An 18994-nucleotide genomic window follows, 5' to 3' on the forward strand; every position below is an offset into this window, starting at 1 on the left:
GCACTCAGAAACATTTTGCACTTTTGGAAGGCACTCAGGTGCAATAACCTTGGCAAAGATGAGTCTCACCTTGGCCAGTGCTTTCACTGTGACAGAGCCTGATGCCCAGGTTTGCTCCCCATTCCAAAATGCTCTGGCACAGCTGCTGCAGAACATCCTCTGTTCTAATGAAAACATACACCCTCCCAATTATCTGTGCTGCCTTCCAATTAAAAGGCTGTTGCTCCATCTGCCTCGTTTTCTGCCCATCCCCCTGCTCAGACCCACAGCAGGTCAGATCCAGCAGGCAGCACTGTCCTGCCTGCACAGGCACCAGTGGAGAGGAAGGAAAAGGGTGCCTGGTTATTTACGTTGCTGATGGCTCTGCTTAATGTCATTTTGTCTGACTTTAGGTCATGCAGTGAGCAGAAGTGGTGACTGCAGAGTGTGGGAGAGGATCCAGGCAACTCAGGCCCAGTTTAACTGGAGTTTTATCCTTGAAATAGGAGGAAGAAGAGGAGAAGGAGGAGGAGGAAGAGAAGGAGGAGGATGTCCTTCTTCTCCATAACTCAGGGAAAATCTTTCGGGGTATCTCACTCACCATAGGTGCAGAGAGCATGATGGAGAGGTAATGTGAGACAGAGCCACCAAGAACATACATCTCCACTTCAAGAAATCTGTTTGCCAGAGCTATTCCTGAGCTGTTTCCCAGGCTGGGTGCAAGTCCTTCTCAGTCCCTTGTAGGGACCTCTTTGGGATCCTTCACTTTGCATCAGCAACATCAAATACACCCCAGACTGGAAAGGTGAGCTGCAGGACAACTTCACACCTCATTCAGATGGTACTCCACGAGCCAGGGGACCCCTGCAGCTCCAATCCTTCTCCCTCCCAAACAGTCCTCGTAAGAGGTGCATGAGATGCTCCCTCTTCCCTTGTCCCCCAGGCCCTGGGCTGGCCCCAGGCACTGCTGTGGGCACTACCAGGGTAAAAGCAGCTGCTGCTCCCTTGGTGCACTCACAGGGGGTGAAGTGTTCCCAGCTGGACCCCATGGAGGTAGGTGAGGTGACACGTGTGGCAGATGACACTGACACTGGCACAGCAGGCTGGGCTTTGCTGTTGAGGGTCTGCACTCGTGCTGCTGTTGCTGCATCTCTGGGCCCAGCAGCTAAGGGGGTTTTCAGGGTCCAACGTGCGTTCAGGCACTAGCAAGGCCAGGTGGACACATGTGGACCAGTCCTTTCTATCTGGCTCCTACAGCTGCACTGATCAGGGGTTACTGCTCTGTGTGTAGGACCAGCCTTTTACTCAGCACTTAAACAGCTGGTTTTATAAAGCCATGAGTCAACAGCCATCAGAGTTTGTCTTTCTTTTCTCCATGTCTTCATGCAGAGGTGCTGAAATGTCCCTTGGTCTGTGCTGTCCTTACTGGGAGCCACAGGGAATGTGAACAGGGATCATTGCCTACACCATCACTGGCCAAAATTGGCTTTTTATTTAAATAATTCCTTCATATATTTTTTTTAGGCATCACAGTAGAAGAGGTGGTCCCACAAAGCATCTGAGTAGCATTTGGCTCAACAATTCAACAGCTGGAGTTTCAATGCCCCCAGTTCAGCACCCGGCATCCCTGCTCCAGGAGCTGTCCATGCAACCTCCCAGCACAGGTTCAGCCCAGGGAACATGGAAAAAACAGGAACAAACCACAATTTCATCATGTCTTCTTTATTTTCTAACGATTACACTCCCTTCAACCTCCCAGCTATGAGAGATGGCTTCTTGCTGTTCACTTCCCACGCCTGAGGGCTGTTGGACCTGGTCAGTGCTGGCTGCCAAGCCCAGGGCTCTGCAGGGGTGCTCAGGTCGCTGAGCTTGATAATGCTGGTGGAGCACCTGGCCAAGGCCTCGTCCAGCTCATCACATCCCCCGATTAAGGGGAGAGAGACAATTACCCTTATTTGTCTTGTCAGAGCAGGGATGTGATGTGTGGCTGATGGTAACCGGCAGCCGCTTTGCCTCGGGGCTGCCCCGGGTAATAATTTACATAGTGCAGCTAAACCTGAAAATTCCACTAACATCCTCTTCTAATGAAGCTCCAGGTATCTTCCTCAAAGCCCCGGCAAGGCAGTATCCAGGCAACAAAGGTGGCTGTCCCTCCACGAGGAGGTGCTTAGATGAGCAGCTCCAAAGGCAAAGGCTGCTGCTAATTAACCCTTGGGGCAGCGCCGAGCTCTCTGCTCATAACAAAGGCTGTGCATCCCTTGCAGCCCACAGCAAGGCTCCTCGGGTTCAGACTCAAACCTGCCCCCTGGATCCCCCCCAGCCCTGCAGCTTTGCTCTTTGAATGGTTATTTGCTGACACGAGCAAGGAGCTCACCCGGCTGCTCCTCGTGCCTCCAGGGCCTGAGCAGCCCCAGAGCCGCGGAAATTCCCTGTGAAGTTGTTCATACAAGAGGCAGCAGGAGCAGAACTGCAGGGTAAGGCAGGACAGGCCCTTCAGGCAGGCAGCAGGAGCAGCCCTGACCCTCTGCAGCCAACTATCCCACCAGAGAGTCCTTCAGAGCACAGCTGAGACACCAGCTCAGAGCAGATGAGCACCAGGCCCCACAGGGTCTGACATGGACAGTGGAATTCCAGGGCCTGGGATTCCTGCTCCAGGACTGACACCTGCAGAGGATCCCATAGGTATCCAAATGCAATAACCACTCAGGGAACAGCATATGCAGGACCCTGCAGGCAAAAAAAGGCATGAGGAGGGAAGAAGAGGCTCCAGCCAGCTCCTGTCTGGGCAGACAAATCCATTTCCTCGGCCATCTGGAAGCTAATCCAGAGATCCTGGCTGCACCTGAGGTTGGAAATGAGTAGTGTCACAAGCCAGGTCCTCAAGGAGCCAAGTTTGAAGGCAGAGAGATTTCAGAGATTTCATTGATCAAACACTGCCAGCAATGAGCACCTTCTGGCTCGCTTGTGCAGTGTTTGTCAGGCCAGGCACATGTAAATCACAGGGCTGATGCACTTTGCCAGGTCAGATGGGCATGGCAGTGCCAAAGCAAGGCTTTGCAACGAGATGGCACAAAATTCTTCTGCCTTCCAGAGCTCCTGGTTGAGGGGAAGTGAGTCAGGCACAATAAGCCCAGGAGAACTGGTGAGAACCTGATGCTTCTCTGCATCAAAGCAAGGATGAACCTGAACACCCACCTGTGGCTACTGGTCAGAGCATTTGGACAGAGCCATCTTGAGGACCATGAGCCTGGGAGAGAGGGAAACAGGTTTTGTTTAAAGATGAAGTTTCCTCCTGCTGTCATTGAGCTCTGCCCAGTTCCTGTGGCTTGTGCAGAGATTCAGAGCACCCAGGCACCCAGAGTCGAAGCTTTAGGCACCCACAAAATGTGCCTTGAGGCTGAACCATTCCTACTGCAAGTGTGTAGCATTCACCAAGTTATTAATTTTAACAAAAATCCCCCAAATGGACAATATTTTGTGTCACTATTCTTAAAACAAAATGCTTCAATACTCCAGTTTGTATAAATCCCTTCACTGTCAAATGAAATATTTTCTTCAACATGTATTTAATTTCCTATACAGTGGAAACCAAGGAAATACCATTTTTCAATGGGGTGGGCCAGGCTCGGGGAACAGTCGTGGTGAATTTGGCCATTGATCAATCTGTGGTAGCACAAACCCTGCTTGGGCAGGGTGGTGGGACTGGATGACCCACTGTGGTCCCTTCCAACCAGAACCAGTGACCCCTGCAGTCTGTTATCAGGTGCTGGTTCCTGGCCATGAGGACTGAGGAGTTCAGGCCCCATTTTTGGAAATATTGTGATTTTTAGAGCAGGCATTGGAAGGCGTGAGTGGCCATGTGCACAGGGAGCCTTCAGGTTTGACATCCACGTTGGCTATCTCCAGGTGGAAGCCAAGCCCTGATCTTTGTGGATTGTTTCTTCTTTCAATACTGGGCGAGAGAAGGCCAGGAATTACATCTGCAGTCCTGCCAAGTCCCCTGAGCTGCATTTCAGTTACAGGCATATCTTTAGACCTAGGACATTAAAAGTTTTTCCCTGAAGTCAGAGAGTGCCCAGGTGGAGGAGGAGATGCTGTGATGTGCAGTGATGCTGTGATTGGGCTGTGCAAGCCAAAGGGGCAAATGAAGCCTGAACAACTTTTCAGTCAGTGCCTCTGCACTCTACCTGCTTGCCTTTGCAGCCTTGCTGTTCTCATCACGAGCTTCATTTCTTAATTTGGACTCCACAGTGGAGACAGAAGGTATGTAGGTCTCAAGGAAAGATTCAGAGTGTGAAGGTGAGAATTTGTAAAGGTGCTCACAGACCACAGGAACAATCCTGCCATGGGAGATGTTCCAGTTACTGTGCCCCCAGATTTCCCTTGGTGAGTGCTCCTTGGAAGTCCTACCATTGAAGTTACTCCTAACTTGCAAGGTGACTTATTAAAGGCATCAGCAAATTCCTCAGAGAGCCTGGGGGAAAGCACAAGCAGCACTTCACTTCCTCACACCTGGAAATCCCTCCAGTGCTCAGCAGACCCGCAGTTCAGCAGGGCTGGATTTGATGTGGATTTTGGGAGGGGTAGCCTGGGGGCATCTCTGCACGATGGAAGCTTGTAGCTCTCTCTTTAATCGGAGGTGAATTTAATTTCAGTAATGAGCCTGGCACATTCCAGTTCCTGATTAGATTTGCACAGTGATTAACCCAGCAGATATTCACTTGGCAAACTGCCCACCCATTCCAGTTGCAGTGGACTGAAACCACTTCTGCTGCTACTCTCACACTGGGAAGCAAGGTCACCTCAAGGTCACTGTGGCAGGAGAAACACAGCAGGGCTCAAACCTCTGGTTTTCTGGCACTGTCCTTGGGAGGGGCCTGTCCAGCTCCTCCTGCTGGACCCCACCTGGACTGTGGGCACCGTGGGCGATTTCTGGTGCTCTGAGAAGGAAGCAGCTCCTTGCAGAAGTTTCCCAAAGAGAGAACAGGGCTTGCCCGAGCCCCTGGGGATGCTGAGCATCTCTCAGAAAGTGCTGCCAAGCTCTTCCATCTCTGTGTCCTTCAGGTGTGCAAGAAGATTCCTGTTGTGTTCTTCGGTCGAGTAACTCTGTCCTTGTGTGAATATCGGTGAGCTGGGGGTACCTCCAAGGACATTCCCAGCTCTGGACTGACCTCACTCCTGTCTCAGAGCAGAGCTGGAGGGAGAAAAGGGCTGAGTTATAGCAGCATATCTTGCATGCAAAGAATCCCATCCCCAGAGCTGTCAGGAGAATGTTCTTTACCCTCACTAAAGTCACTCGCAGAAGAAGAATAAAGCAGAAACTACTTTTAAGATGTAAAAGTCAACTGTTAGTTGGTTCAAACTAGCAAGTGATTTCCACATGTCTTCTGAGGAGCTCCCACTGCTGCTCCAGAGCAGAGCAAGGTGATGATCACTGTCCTCTCTGTGATCACTGCCCCATCCCTCTTGGACAGCAGGTCCAGCTCTGGGGAGGTGGGACCACATCATAGAGCAAACTGAGAAACACACAAAATGTCAGAGGATTTCCTCTGCTGTAATTCCATTAACTGGTTGCTGGATGTCTCCACTAGGATTATTACCTGGCCATAAACACGCTCTCAAATCTATTGCAAAATTCGCAGTTGGCTCAGGAGAGACACAGGGTGGTGCCTGCTCACTACACCCTCCCTCACACGTGGCTTATAATTTTCTTATGCTCACAAAAGACATTTTTTTCCTTGTTCCCTGGACTGTCTGAAAGGGAAATAAGACAGGATCAAGAGATTAGCATGTGTGGTTCATGTTTATAATTTGGCACTGATGGGATATTATAATATAGTCCAGATGCCTGGGAAGATGTTTAATATAAGCCAGAATGATTGACATGTCTCCATACAGGATCTGAAGGCTGTCAGATCTCAGGTTATTGAGTGTCCCACTTACTGACAAATATACACAGCAGCTAAGTAGGGCACAGAGCTCCAGTTCCCTCTGCCTGAGCCCAGACTGTCCCCTGGAGCTGCTTCCCAATGAGCTGTGAGGTGCTGCTGGCATTAGCAGAGGATACTGGCAGTTCCTAAAGCCACCAATGGCCCCAAACCTACAACTTCCTGGTGTGCAAAGGAGGTTTACTTTGGAAAGGGCCTGAGTCAAGAAAACTTCAGTAATTCCTGTTAATCCATGACCTTGGGCTGCAGGAACAGCACAAGGATTTTGCCTCTTTGGAGGAGCTCTTGGTGCCCCAGCCAAGCACCTTGGGAAGAGGCAGCAGGGGTGCCAGCAGGCACAGGTTATGCCAGGCTGCCCCCATCTCCCCTGGCCATCAGCCCTGCTGGGTTTGCTCTCATCTGAGGAGGCCACTGGAGTGGATCTGCCTGTGATCTACCACGGGGAGCTGCTCCAGCTGGCTCAGGAGAGCAGTGGAGGTGGCACAGCAGGAGAGGAGCTGTAGCACCCACTGACCCTTGAATGTCAGGGGCACAGGGGACCAGGAGGGAACAGTGAGCCCTCAGCCACACTGCGATGCTTGGGGAGTATTTCTGCACCAGCAAAATACACTGCAAGACACACTGCACCTGGGCATAAAACAACTCTGTTAGCATTAACTTGCTTTTCTGTTCATTGTAAAGGCCAAACTCTGTGAGTCATATTTCCACAGGGATGCTTTTACCTGCATCAGCAAAGCTTTTCTGGACACACCTGAGCACCTGCATAGCAGGAACAATGAATCCAAACAGCCAGGTTGGATTCTGCTGCCTTTGAATCCAATCAGATATTTGGGCATCAGAGAATCAGAACAGATTTGAGAGCCGTGTCCTGAGGCTGAGCTCAGACATGATGAATTGAGCAGGGGTTGGTTGCTTTAACCATTATTTCTGGGTTGACTTTGCCTTGCTGCAGCTCCCACTTGGTGGATCCTGTTGTGTGTTCTACTATGAGTTTAACAACCCAGAGGAAATCAATTTGGCAGTTATCCACCCGTGTTTGTGATGAGCTGTATCCATCTCATTTCTTTATTAAAACCATTTGGTTGAGCAGTCATAACACCCCTGTAAGTGAACTTTCCTGGGCCTTGAATCACTCCCTTATCTGGACACTTTCCATTTGAAGCCAGTGCCTGATAAAACTTCTGTGAGTACCATCAGAGTCAAAAATAGCTGATATTCCCCTCCTTGGAATGCCAACATTGTGATGGTCTCTCCCATTTGTGTTCTTCCCCTACTGCTGCCAGCAAACTGTAATCCCACACACCCCAGCTCCAATCTCTCCTTCAGAGCCTCTTCCTCAGCCCTCATCCAAACCACTTTGCTTGGTGAAGGACAGTGCTGAAATAGCTGTGGACCAGATTAGTCCTCAGTTCATCCTCAGGTCAGGGTCTCTCATTCTTTCTTCCCATCTTCCAGTTGCAGGACCCATGCTGATCCTTCTGTGCATCCTCCAGGTCCTCACATCCCTGCTAAGAGCTCTTTGTAATTGCTGGACTAACCTGCTGTGGATGTGCTGAAGGCTGGATTCCCTCTCTGTGCTCAGGAGCTCCTGCACCAGTTGGGAAGGCAATGGGAGGTGGAGTGTGGCTCTTGGGGGAGAAGCTCAGGAGGAAGTTGATGATGATGATCACACTCTCCTAAGGGGTCAAATCCACTGCACCAGTATTTGGTAATTCTGGCTTTACTCTGGGTTTTTAAAGATCCCAGAGGGCTGAGGAACAGTTCCCACAAACACCTGGGCAGTGTCTGCTTTGACCTGCTTTGCAAATCCAACCTCCATGACTCAGAAACCCTCAGTGGTGGAGGGCTCATGAGATTGTTAAATCCTGACCTTTCACGCTTCTCCCGATCCCCTTGAAGGGAGAAGAAAAATCATCCCGGGAGGACCTCTTTCACCTAGGAGAGGGTGGAATCAGCACCCTGACACTTGAAACTGCACTTGAGGCCCTGAAACTGCACTTGAGACCCCAGAAGTGAGGGTGGGAGTGTTCAATGCCAGGGCTACCCTGGAAGCAGCCCCGTGGCCCTGCACACTCAGCTCCACCAGCACCGAGATGCGCCAGGGGTCGAGCTGTGCTCCTACACGGAGTGGGAGAAGCACATCCAGAAGCTCTGGAATCAAGGCAATCCCTGACATGGAACAAAAGACTTCAGCAGCATCTCTGCTGCCAGTCCCTGGGTTTGTAAGACACACAACAGTGCCCTGTCCTTTGGATCCAACTTAATGGGCTCAGGCAGCATTAACTGGGAACGGCGTCTTGGGGATAACGAACAGGTGTCAGCCCAGACTCGGGGTCTCGTGTTGAGCAAGGATTATTTTACTATAATTAATATTCTTATTTCTTATATTGTTAATTACTGGCAGAAGCTCAGTGCTTTAGGGAACCTGCAATAATGCCTCCATCCGTGCTCCAGATGATCCTGCAGACTTGGAAAGGCCTTGTCAGAGCTCATCAGGTTTTGCAGATGACTGGCTACACAGCAACCAGAGGTGAGTGGAAATATTACAGACACACAGGGAAATCTTCTTGCAGACTAATCCCCATGAATCATTTTGTTTGCATTCGTGACCTCTTTTATTCATGAATATTTGGTAGAAAAACACTTCCTTCCAAATAAACACTTGTGAAAAACAAACATGTCCTAATTACTTGTGCAAATATTCTCATTTGAGTATTTATGCAAATATATCTGCCCATGTGAGCTCATATATCAAATTACTATGAATATGTATTTCCTTGAGAAAACACATAAGTTTGAAAAAAATTTTGAGTGTTTTTGTTGGCTTAGTGAGGGAGCAGGGAATGCTGTTTGTTGCCTCTGACTGTAGCTGAAGTTGCATTCACAAGCACCAGGTTGAAATCCCTCAATCAAATGACAATACTTGCATCCTACAAATACTAATTTGATCCCCCAGAATTTCAGGGAAAGAAAAATGATTTTGCATATCTGGAATAAATCACCATGTAGTTTTACTTAGGGAAATAGGATAACACCAGATACTCACAGTGAAAAGCATCCCAAATCCAAGTGATCCAAATCTGGGCTCCTCAGGACAGGAGGGTCATGGAGCTCCTGGAGCAGGTCCAGAGGAGGCTGCGGGGATGCTGAAGGGATGGAGCATCTCTGGGAGCAGCAAAGGCTGAGGGAGCTGGGGCTGTTCAGCCTCCAGAGCACCCCCTGAGAGGGGCCCTCCCCAGGGTGTGCCAGGGGCTGCAGGGAGGGGGCAGAGGATGGCCCAGGCTCTGCTCAGGGGGGCCCAGCAATGGCACAGGAGGAACAGGCAGGAACTGATGCCCAGGAAGCTCCAGCTGGACAGGAGGAAGAACTTCCCTGTGCAGTGACCCAGCACTGACAGGTGACAGGAGCCATCCAACAGGGTAGGAGATCTCCAGTCTTGGAGGGTTTTTATGCTCAGCTCAGCAGAGTCAAAGCCAGCCTGACTCAGTGTGGGGCTGTCCTGCTCCGAGCTGGAGGTTGGACTGTCCCAGCTGATGGGATGGGACACAAAGCCCCGGTGGCTTGCATGGGAATCCTGCTCCTCCACCTGCACTGCTGAGCTCAGGGCAGGGTTGAGTGGAGAACAACTCTCCTTCCAGACCCACAGAGAAGGTTCAGAGACAGATTTCCATCCTTTAGTCCAGAGCCATGAGGTCTGTACACGTTCTGAATGATCTCAAGTGACATTATGTGGAAGAATTGGGCTAACTATTAAACACAAGGCCAGGGAGACCTGCTCAGCCAGTGATACTGTTTGATTCCCACTGCTGTCAATGAGTAAGTGGCACCGACCATGAGTTTGTTTTCCACTGTTTTAACAACCCAAAGCTGTGACACATTTTATTTTTGACTGCCAGAGCTCAAGGAGTGTTTGGACAATGCTCTCAGGCACATGGTGGGACTGTTGGGGTGTCCTGTGCAGGGACTTCAATGACCCCTATGGATCCCTTCCAACCCAGGATATTCTATGATTTCATGATCAGTGGCACAAGCAGGACACTGATCTGTCCTCTAGACCCCCACTCAGGTCCAGGTGCTGCTCAGTCTGTCTCTGTGGTCATGGGCAGGCCCTTGGACAAATGGCCATTTCTCTGCAGTTTCACTAAGAAGTTTCCAGGCAGGAGTTTCTCACTCACACATCTGTGCAACACCCAGCACAACAGGGCTCTGTTCTGGGGCTTTTCAATCATTTTCTTCAACAGCAAAAAGTTTCTATTTTCTTGTGTAAATACAACTGCTTGTCCAACTTCCATAAAATTCACTTCTTCAGTATCACAGCACTTTTGTTGGTAGCATTCAACCATGACTGGATTTAGTACTGATAAACCCCTCAGTAAATTATGATTATATGTGTATGTGTCTGTTTAAATGATCGCAACAGCAAAGGCCCAACAGGGACATGCCAGGAAATGATCATGGTACCTTTTAGACAGAATTTGGTCCAGCCTATCCAGGTAGAAACCTGCTCTGAAGAAAGAATTCTCTTTCTTGTACAGGCCTGTTGGCATAGCTGAAGTGCACTGTGCCACGCTGATCCACCCAAATGGTCTGCCCTGCAAAGGAGATTGTGCCCTGGCTTGGCTTCATCAGTTTTCTGCCCCACTTCACATGAATCCTCTCCACACCCTGTGGACTTCATTGAATCATTTAGGTTGGAAAAGACCTTTAAGATCACTGAGTCCAACTGTAAACCTAAGGCTGCTAAGTCCCACTCAACCATGTCCCCAGGTTACACATCTCCACATCTTCTGAGTCCCTGGGGGGATGGGGACTCTGCCACTGCCCTGGGCAGCTGTGCCAGGGATTGGCCACCCTTTCCATGAAGGTGTTTTCCTTAATATCCAGTCTAAACCTTCCCTGGTGCAACTTGAGGCTGTTTCCTCTTGTTCTATTACTTTTTACATGGGACAAGAGACCAACCCCCTAGTCTGGCTACAAGCTCCTTTCAGGAGTTGTAGGGAGAGAGAAGATTCCTCCAGATCCTCCTTCCATCTCTTCCTGTAGATGGGGATCACACTTGCAAAGCTGAAGTCAAGTGGGACATCCAGGATGAGTCAGGAGTGCTGATAAATGATGGAAAGTGGCTCAGGGAGCCTCTGGACATTCGGTCTGTGCCTTGGCTGGGTCTCATCCTGCCCCAGACACCTGTGTGTGTCTAACTGATGTAGCAGCTCACTGATAATTTCCCTCTGAGGGATTCATCCTGCTCCCCAGGCCCATTTCTGCTCAGGGGGCTGGGTACCCTAAGAACTTGTTTCTTACATGAAACCAGATTATCCAGGGCAGTGGACTTCCATGAAAGACATCCTTTCCTATTCTGTTTCTGGTTTGGATGGAAGATCAAAGATACTCCTAATATTTCCTAACTTTGGAAGAATCTGCTGTCATATTTTGACCATCTCCTAACTCTTTTTTTTTCTCTTCTTAGTACTTAGAGATATCCACTGTACAACAGTTCCTCACAAAATGAAAAGACTCTTGGCTCTTCTGCCACAAACACACTTTTCTCCACACTCAGATCAGTGATGGGGCAGCTGGGCTCTTCCAGTTACAAGGAAGAGGGCAGGTAGAAAAGTTTCAGAAATTGGCAGATTTCAGAAAAACTTATGGCTGTTTAGAGCTTTTCTGATTGACAGTAAGGAAGGCAGAGAAGGGAGGGTCATGCACTCAACTCCCAGCCCTGCAAGCCCTGCAGTCAGCCCAAGCTCTAGCTCAGGTCCCAAGTCCAGTCCTGCTACTCTGCCAGATGTGGCAGGTGAGGACTTTGCATCAAGTTTTGTCCCAGTGTCTCAGGTGAGACAGAATTTCAGCTCTAATTTTACTGTCCTGCAGATTTTTTCCTCTGCATGCCAGGTGAGCTAATGTGTATTAGCTGTGTGTGAACATAACCACTCTGTATGAACAGAAAAAAAACACATTAAAAAAAAGTCCAAACCAAGATCCTGGCCTGCTTCCCTCTGCTTGTTTTCAGTTTTGCTCAAGTCACCTTTGAAAACCTACTTGAGTTTCTTTCATTTTTCCTTTTGAGATTATGGGTGTGTGTAGACAGGATCAGACCAGCATTAGACTAGTCCAGACACAGGCAAGATAATCTTTTCTAACCAAACCATAGCAATAACAGTAATGTATAAGTGCAGAGATGCTCCTGTTCATTTACCCTCTGGTTGTGCTGCCCCAAACCAGGCAGTTGCACTGCCAATATTGGTCTTGTCTCTCTGAAACAGCCCTGCAGCACTGGCTGCAGAAAGTTCATGGTCCCCTGTAAGGGAATGGTTAAAACCACTTAGTTCCTGTGTCACTGAGGACACACGAGAGTTTGACACATCCAGATCCACCTGCAGCTGCTGTTTGGGTCACAGTGACACGTGAGGGCCTGGGTGTCCCATCAAACCAGGATAAAACTGAGCAGAGCTGAGCTCAGTCACTGCAGTTCTCTCGTGCTCTAGGGAGGCTTTGTACAAGGTCCATGAAGTCTGGGCTTATCTCTCTCCCCTGGCCTCAGCAGAGACCAGGACTTTCCCATGTCAATAGATTGATGCTGGTGAATGATGAAGATTTGCTAATGATAATTACTAAAATGCTGCAGGTCTGGGCTGATCCCTCAGCTGGCGCTGCAGTGCCCTGGGTGCTGCACAGGCAGAGCAATACCTGCCTGCCCCCAGGCTGGGGGTGGTTTGGGTCGTGGAATCCATCACCATTCCTCACTCCAAACTGTCCGTGGTGCCATTGGGATGCACAGTCCCTGGGACATGGGATCAGCCAGAGCCTCCCCGTGGAAGGTGGCTGCTGTCTCAGGGCACCCTGAGCACCAGTGTCAGAAGGTCTCAGGGATGGGTCCCACACTTCATCCTCTGCCCACTGCACCAGTCTGTGGAGCTACACGAAATGTCCTGGGAGACTGGGTGCCCAACGAGATGGATTTGTGTTCTCTCACAACTGAGAGAACCTTGGGTTGAATATAAAACCAACCATAAAACACTTAGGCTGGTGGGACCTTCAGCACTTACCTAGTCCCATCTTCTGCTCCAGGCAGGGCTGGCTTCAAAGTTAGAGCAGGTTGCCCAAGGTCTTGTCTAGTGAAGTTTTGAAATCCCCAAGGATGGAGGCTCCATCCTCTCTGGGCTCAGCCCCTCTTGTGGAGAGGAATTTTTCCCTTATGTCCCCATGGGATTTCCTCAGTTACAATCTGTGCCTGTTGTCTCCTGTTCTTTTGTTTTGGTGGCTCCCACACTGTGGACTCCCTCTCATTCATCAATACCTTTCTTGCATGGGAGGACCCTGACATGGTCACACAGTCCAGATATGATCTCACAAGGTCTAGAGAGGAAGATAATCTTCTCCTGCCTTGCTGGCTCCTCTCTGGCTCATGCAGCCCAGTCTGTGGTTGGCCAGAAGCCCCAGATGCTTCTGGGCAGAGCTGCTCCCCAGCCCTCTGAGTTCCACCCTGCCCCTGTGCCAGGGACACTCTGCTCCAGGGATGTGTTTCTTGCTGAACTCACAACCTCTTCAGGCCAGTCCCTCCAGCCCATGTCTCTCCTGACAGCAGCCCAGGATATCAGGATGTCCTCCATGGCTTGGTGCCCTCCAGGCACTGGTGATGTTACACAGAACTCACCTCCTTCTTCACCCAGAGAAGGTGTTTCCATAAGCTCCTGGCAGGTCCTGACTTGCCATCCCTAACTCTTTTGTCCTACAGTGCAGTGGCTGATGGTTAAATTAGTGTTTCCCATAAGTAATGGCCATTTTGCAAATTCTGGATGCTTTTTCCTGCTGGAAAACAGTAGGAAATGAACAATTAACTGTTGTTTCAGTAATTTAAAGTCTTAATGAAAGAATGTTTGGTCTCTAACCTTTACTGGAGGAACACTGGTGGGTACTTGCCTCTCCCAGAAACTCATTTTCATGAAACATGTAGGAATTTGATACATTTTGAACCTTGATTTCTCTGTGTAACATGATCAGTGTTAGCCAAACCCTTCAAATGTTATTGTATCAAGAAAGAGCAGAGGTAGAGGCAGACATACACCACCCCTGCATGAAATCATCTCCTTCCCACACTGGGCTTATAATTTTTAAATTATGAACATGGCAAAAATAAGACAAACTCACAAATAATTTGTCTGTACTCTCTTTCTAAAAGTTCCAACCCAACATTTTTCCAGGAGCTCAAGAACCAGGAGGTGGTGGCATCTCAGGCCTGACCACATCTGCTACATCACCAAAAGAACTGCCTCTGAGCTCCTGGGGGTCCATGAGGTGCCATCCCCACCCTGCAGCTCTCTCAGACCTTCCTGCTTACCTGAGATTGCTGGGTTTGTCTTTAAAAGGAGGAAACAGGCTGTAGTGTGCTCTGGTTTTCTCCTCTAGACCACAAATCACTTTATACATGAAGCCATTTGTACAACACATCAGACTAGGGGTATTTTCCAAACCCTACGGCGAAAATGGCTTTAAAAAGCACACAAATGATGTCCCCGAAGATGGACTGAGGATAAAGGACACACAAGAAGTCATTCACTGCCCCTCAGTGATAACACACTGGTGACCAGAGCTCCCAACGGTGACTCTTCAGTGAGGAGCATAAATTTAATTTGATTGCTGGGAATAATTGAGCTCTACAGCCCTGCGTTCACTGCAGTGGATCTGAGCAAACGTAATCGGAAGGGACATGTGTTTTTCCCTGACTATTCCCTCTGCAGTTGCTGATTAACCTCCCATCTGCAGCATTTGAACCCGGTGCCAGCTCTGGGGGAGGACAGACACACTGACCCAGCAGAGTGGCCGGGACAGCCCGGCGGGCACCGAGCCCAGGGCAGGAGGGAGGGGGCACAGCCACGGCCTGGCTGCTTCTCAGGGACAAAGGCTGTGAGTTCCTGCCGAGCCTCACCTGCCCAGGAGAGAAGGTGAGGATCATTCCTGTCAGCCCGGTGTGTTATTTCATTTTGAGGGTTTTTATCAGAGGTGTCACTGGCTGCTCCAGCTCCGTGTGCTCCTGGGACGGGTTGTTGCTGATTAACCTCACTCAGTGCTTCTCACCAGCAGCAGTGGCAGCACCACCTCCATGGTGAGATGTCCCCATGTAACCCAGACATCCCCAGGGGAATGTGCATCCTGTACTAGCTTCTGTAGAATCATGGAATCACAAGGCCTTTGAGATTGTGGAGTCCAACCATCAACCCAGCACCACCACCATGTCCACCACTAAGCCATGTCCTTAAGTGTCATCTTCACACATTTTTTGAACACTTCCAGGGATGGTGACTCCACTATTGCCCTGGGTAGCCTATTCCAGTGCCTGCCTTTCCGGGAAGAAATTTTCCCAAAAATTTGACCTGAACCTGGAGCACCTTGAGGCTGTTTCCATTTGTCCTGTCCCTTGTTCCCTGGGAGCAGAGCTCGACCCCCCCTGGCTCCCCCCTCCTGTCAGGGAGTTGCAGAGCCAGAAGGTCCCCCCTGAGCCTCCTCTTCTCCAGGCTGAGCCCCCCCAGCTCCCTCAGCTTCTCCTGCTGCTCCAGCCCCTTCCCAGCTCCATTCCCTTTCCTGCACATGCTCCAGCCCCTCAGTATCTGTCTTGTTGTGAGGAAAAAACTATAGGAAAACTATGGAAAACCCATAAGAAAAAGCCACAAACCCATAGCTATAGAAAACCTATAAAAAAGGCTATAGAAAAAGGTTTTAGAAAACTCTGGGCTGCTACATGGGAGCCGTGGGGACTGGAGTTGGGGGGGTGTTGAGGATGGCAGGCTTGGACCCCACTCGTTTCTGTGCTGCTTTCTCTGATCCTCTGGCCTATTCAGACACTTCTTCGTCCTCCTGGTGTTCACATCCCACAGCTTTGTCTGTTCAGCTCATGGGTGGAATTCAAGCTGTTTCAGCAGGACAGTGCCTGTTGCAATCTGCACAAACTTTGGGAGAGGCACTTCCAAAGGCACCTGAGGGACTGATGCTTTCCTTGCACCTGCAAAGGGGACTCGGGCACATTGGAGCTGAAAGCTGGGGAGCAGCCACGGGTGGGTGCAAAGGGCTGGGACAAAGTGCCTCTAAATCACATCTGCACAGAGGGGAAATGGAACTCAGGGTCAGGGAAATCACACCAGGGAGATTGGGGATAAATGATGGAGGGCCAAGATCCTCTGGAAGGGCTGGAAGTGTTTAATGAGTCATTGAGCATGTTGGTTTTATTCAGCAGGATCTACTCTTTGGGGTACACAGTTCTGCCATTTCTTTCATTGCTTCTGGGCCCAAGAGCAGGATTTTTGTCCATTAACAGAGGACCCTTTGAACCCCACAAAGGTCATTAAGGGATGGGATCAGTTTTGCCAACAGCGTTTTGCTGCTTTGGCAGGAATTTCTGCAGGTACTGGACAGGGACTCTCTCTGGCAGACACAACAACTGCTGTGGAAATAAACTGTAGTGTTTTTTTAGATAAACCCTGGTGCCAAGCAGGGGCAGAATGGAGCAATTACAAGCCAGGTATACCTGAGTGTCTCTGAGACCTGCAAAGGATGGCTGGGCAACAAACTCCCCTTCTGGGGCAGTCCTGACATCTCTGTGCCTGGAGCAGAGCTGACATTTATAAATAAGTCCTGAGCTCTTCAGGGGTCATAGTTTCTCTGCTGGGTGAAAAACATATCATAAGTAAAATATTTGCTAAAAAAATCCACGAATCTTCCAGTGTGCCTTGGAAATGAGTGACCATTGCAGGGAGGGAAAGTGGTGCCTCTTCTCTCCACAAGATATTGCAGAAGAGCAAAAATCCCTCAGGCAGCACTGTGGTTTTCCCTCAACTCTATATTGCCACTTGAGTAAAATAAAGTTAAATTGTGTCAGGCTTTGATGTATTCCTGTAAATGCATCTTAATATCAGTTTGTTACATTTCACAGCACTCATTTTCCAGCTAATTCATACAACTCTCACTGCAGAGGGGTTTGTGTCTGATTTGTATCCTGGTGTTGGTTGAATCAGGTTTGACTTCTTGACAAGGGAGTGTCATTTCCACCCCTCCTTGACATAAGGATGGAGACAAGAGGGTCTCTGTGTGAAAAGAAAGGGGAAGACCAGGAGTTTGAGGTGGAACAGGCACAGAAAACGATGTTGCTCCCTGAAAACCAAACTCCATCGTCCTCATCTGTGTTACCCTTTAAAATAGCAAGAAGATGACTTGGGCAAGGCTTGGTGAACATAGAACAATGTAATAGTGAGAAACGAATTTAAAAGCTTTTCAGCACCAGAGTCTGGGAAACGCTGGATGTGGCTGTGGACATTTGGGCAGTGTTGGACAACGTTGGACAGGCTTGGGCAACCCTGTCAGGCACATTTTGTGACTGTTGGGTGTCTGTGCAGGGCCAGGAGTTGGACTGGCTGACCCTGATGGGACCCTTCCAACTCAGAGTATTCTTTAATTCTGTGATTTCCACATGCTGAAGTCTGAGACATTAAATGTATAACACTAAATGTGAATCTGGAAAAGGGGAAATCTGTAAAATTAAATTCCTGAAGTCTGAAAAGCTTGGGAAAATAAGAAAAGCAGATGAAAAATGGCATAACAAAACATTTGAAATCAAATGGTAAGTTTTTTTGGTGTTTTGCAGTGCCTGTGCATTGTGTGAGCTCAAGTCAATATTCATTCTCATTTTCCAGTAATTAATGGATAGTCCTTCTCCAATGGCAATGTTCACATCCCCAGTTGGAAATGTCTTATTTTCCAAGCTGAAGACCTTTTCCTGGAGTTCTCATCCTAAATTTTCCAACATACCTTACACCCCTCCATTTCTATCTTGAAAATAAGCAGCAGATGATGGGTCATTTTTTCTTTCAACTATGCAATAACAATTTCAAATATTTTGATATTTCCATTGGTTACAAGTAAAATTATAGCTTTTATAATAAAATCATCATTTTCTCAGTGAAAAAAAGAATCAGCACATTGCTGAGGACAAAGTTCTACTCCCTCTGTGTCAGACATGCAGACTTCAATCTCCCTAAACCTGCTGAAAGCCCCTGAACTGTGGGAAACCTTGCTGGGAGCAGCACCAACACTTCCCTACCTGCACCTCCTCCTCCTTGCTGCCAAAACCTACCTGAGGAAAACAAGCTGCAGATGCTTCTTAAGGAAACACCCAGGACATCCAAGGTGTCTTCCTGGCTGCCCCAGAGCCTCTCCAACAAAGCCCAAGTGACAAATAACGTCCTCCCTGTGCTGGAGGATCTGGGTCTGAGGGTGACACATTTCAGTTAAGGCTTCTGCATCAGAATGGGAGCCCACACCCTGCCCCCTTCAGTTCCCATTGCTTTCCCTCACCAAAGGTTCATCCTCCTGCTCTGGCTATTTATTGAAGGATCTGCCTTGAATTTCCCATGCAAGGATTTTTAAAGCCTGAGCTGTTAGTGCAGAGAATTAACTCAGCCCAGCCAGACCCAGTGCACACACCCCAGGGTGACTAGTTTGGCCAGTGTGGGAGAGAGGATGAAGAGTGTCCCTGTGTGTTTGTGTGGGCATTAACAGGAGTATTTTCACTGAGGTCGGGCTGATGGGGAAGCAAACACTTTCCTGGGCTTGCTCTGTGGCTGGAGAAGGGGTCTGGGCCAGGTGAAGAATCCATCAGCCCGTCCCACCAGGGATGTGCAGAGGGGACAGTGCCATGGAACACTCCACAGGAGCCCCGTGGCTGCTGATGGCTACAGGGGGAGTTTTCAGAGGGTTTCTGTGTTGTCAGTGTGTCCAGATGTGGGACCACATCTGCCTGCAGGAGCCTTCTGAGAGTGGAGGCCACAAAGCCCACAGAGCTCTGACATTTGCGGGCTGAGCTCTGGCTGGGGCACCTGGCACTGCAGTCAGCACATTTTGCAGACTCACAAGGGCTCACAGCCCTCCTGTGCCATGGCCTTGGCTCTCTGTCCTGTGGACACATTCAGACCTCCAAAAGGGGCTGGAGATCTTCCCATGGATCAGCATCAGCAGTTTGCACCTGAAACCCATAAGCAGAAGAGTCCTACAGCACCTGCAGAGGCTGCTGGCTCTGACAT

Source organism: Myiozetetes cayanensis, unplaced genomic scaffold (genome assembly GCF_022539395.1).
Source record: "Myiozetetes cayanensis isolate MyiCay16 unplaced genomic scaffold, myiCay2020 scf31, whole genome shotgun sequence".
Classification (NCBI taxonomy): domain Eukaryota; kingdom Metazoa; phylum Chordata; class Aves; order Passeriformes; family Tyrannidae; genus Myiozetetes; species Myiozetetes cayanensis.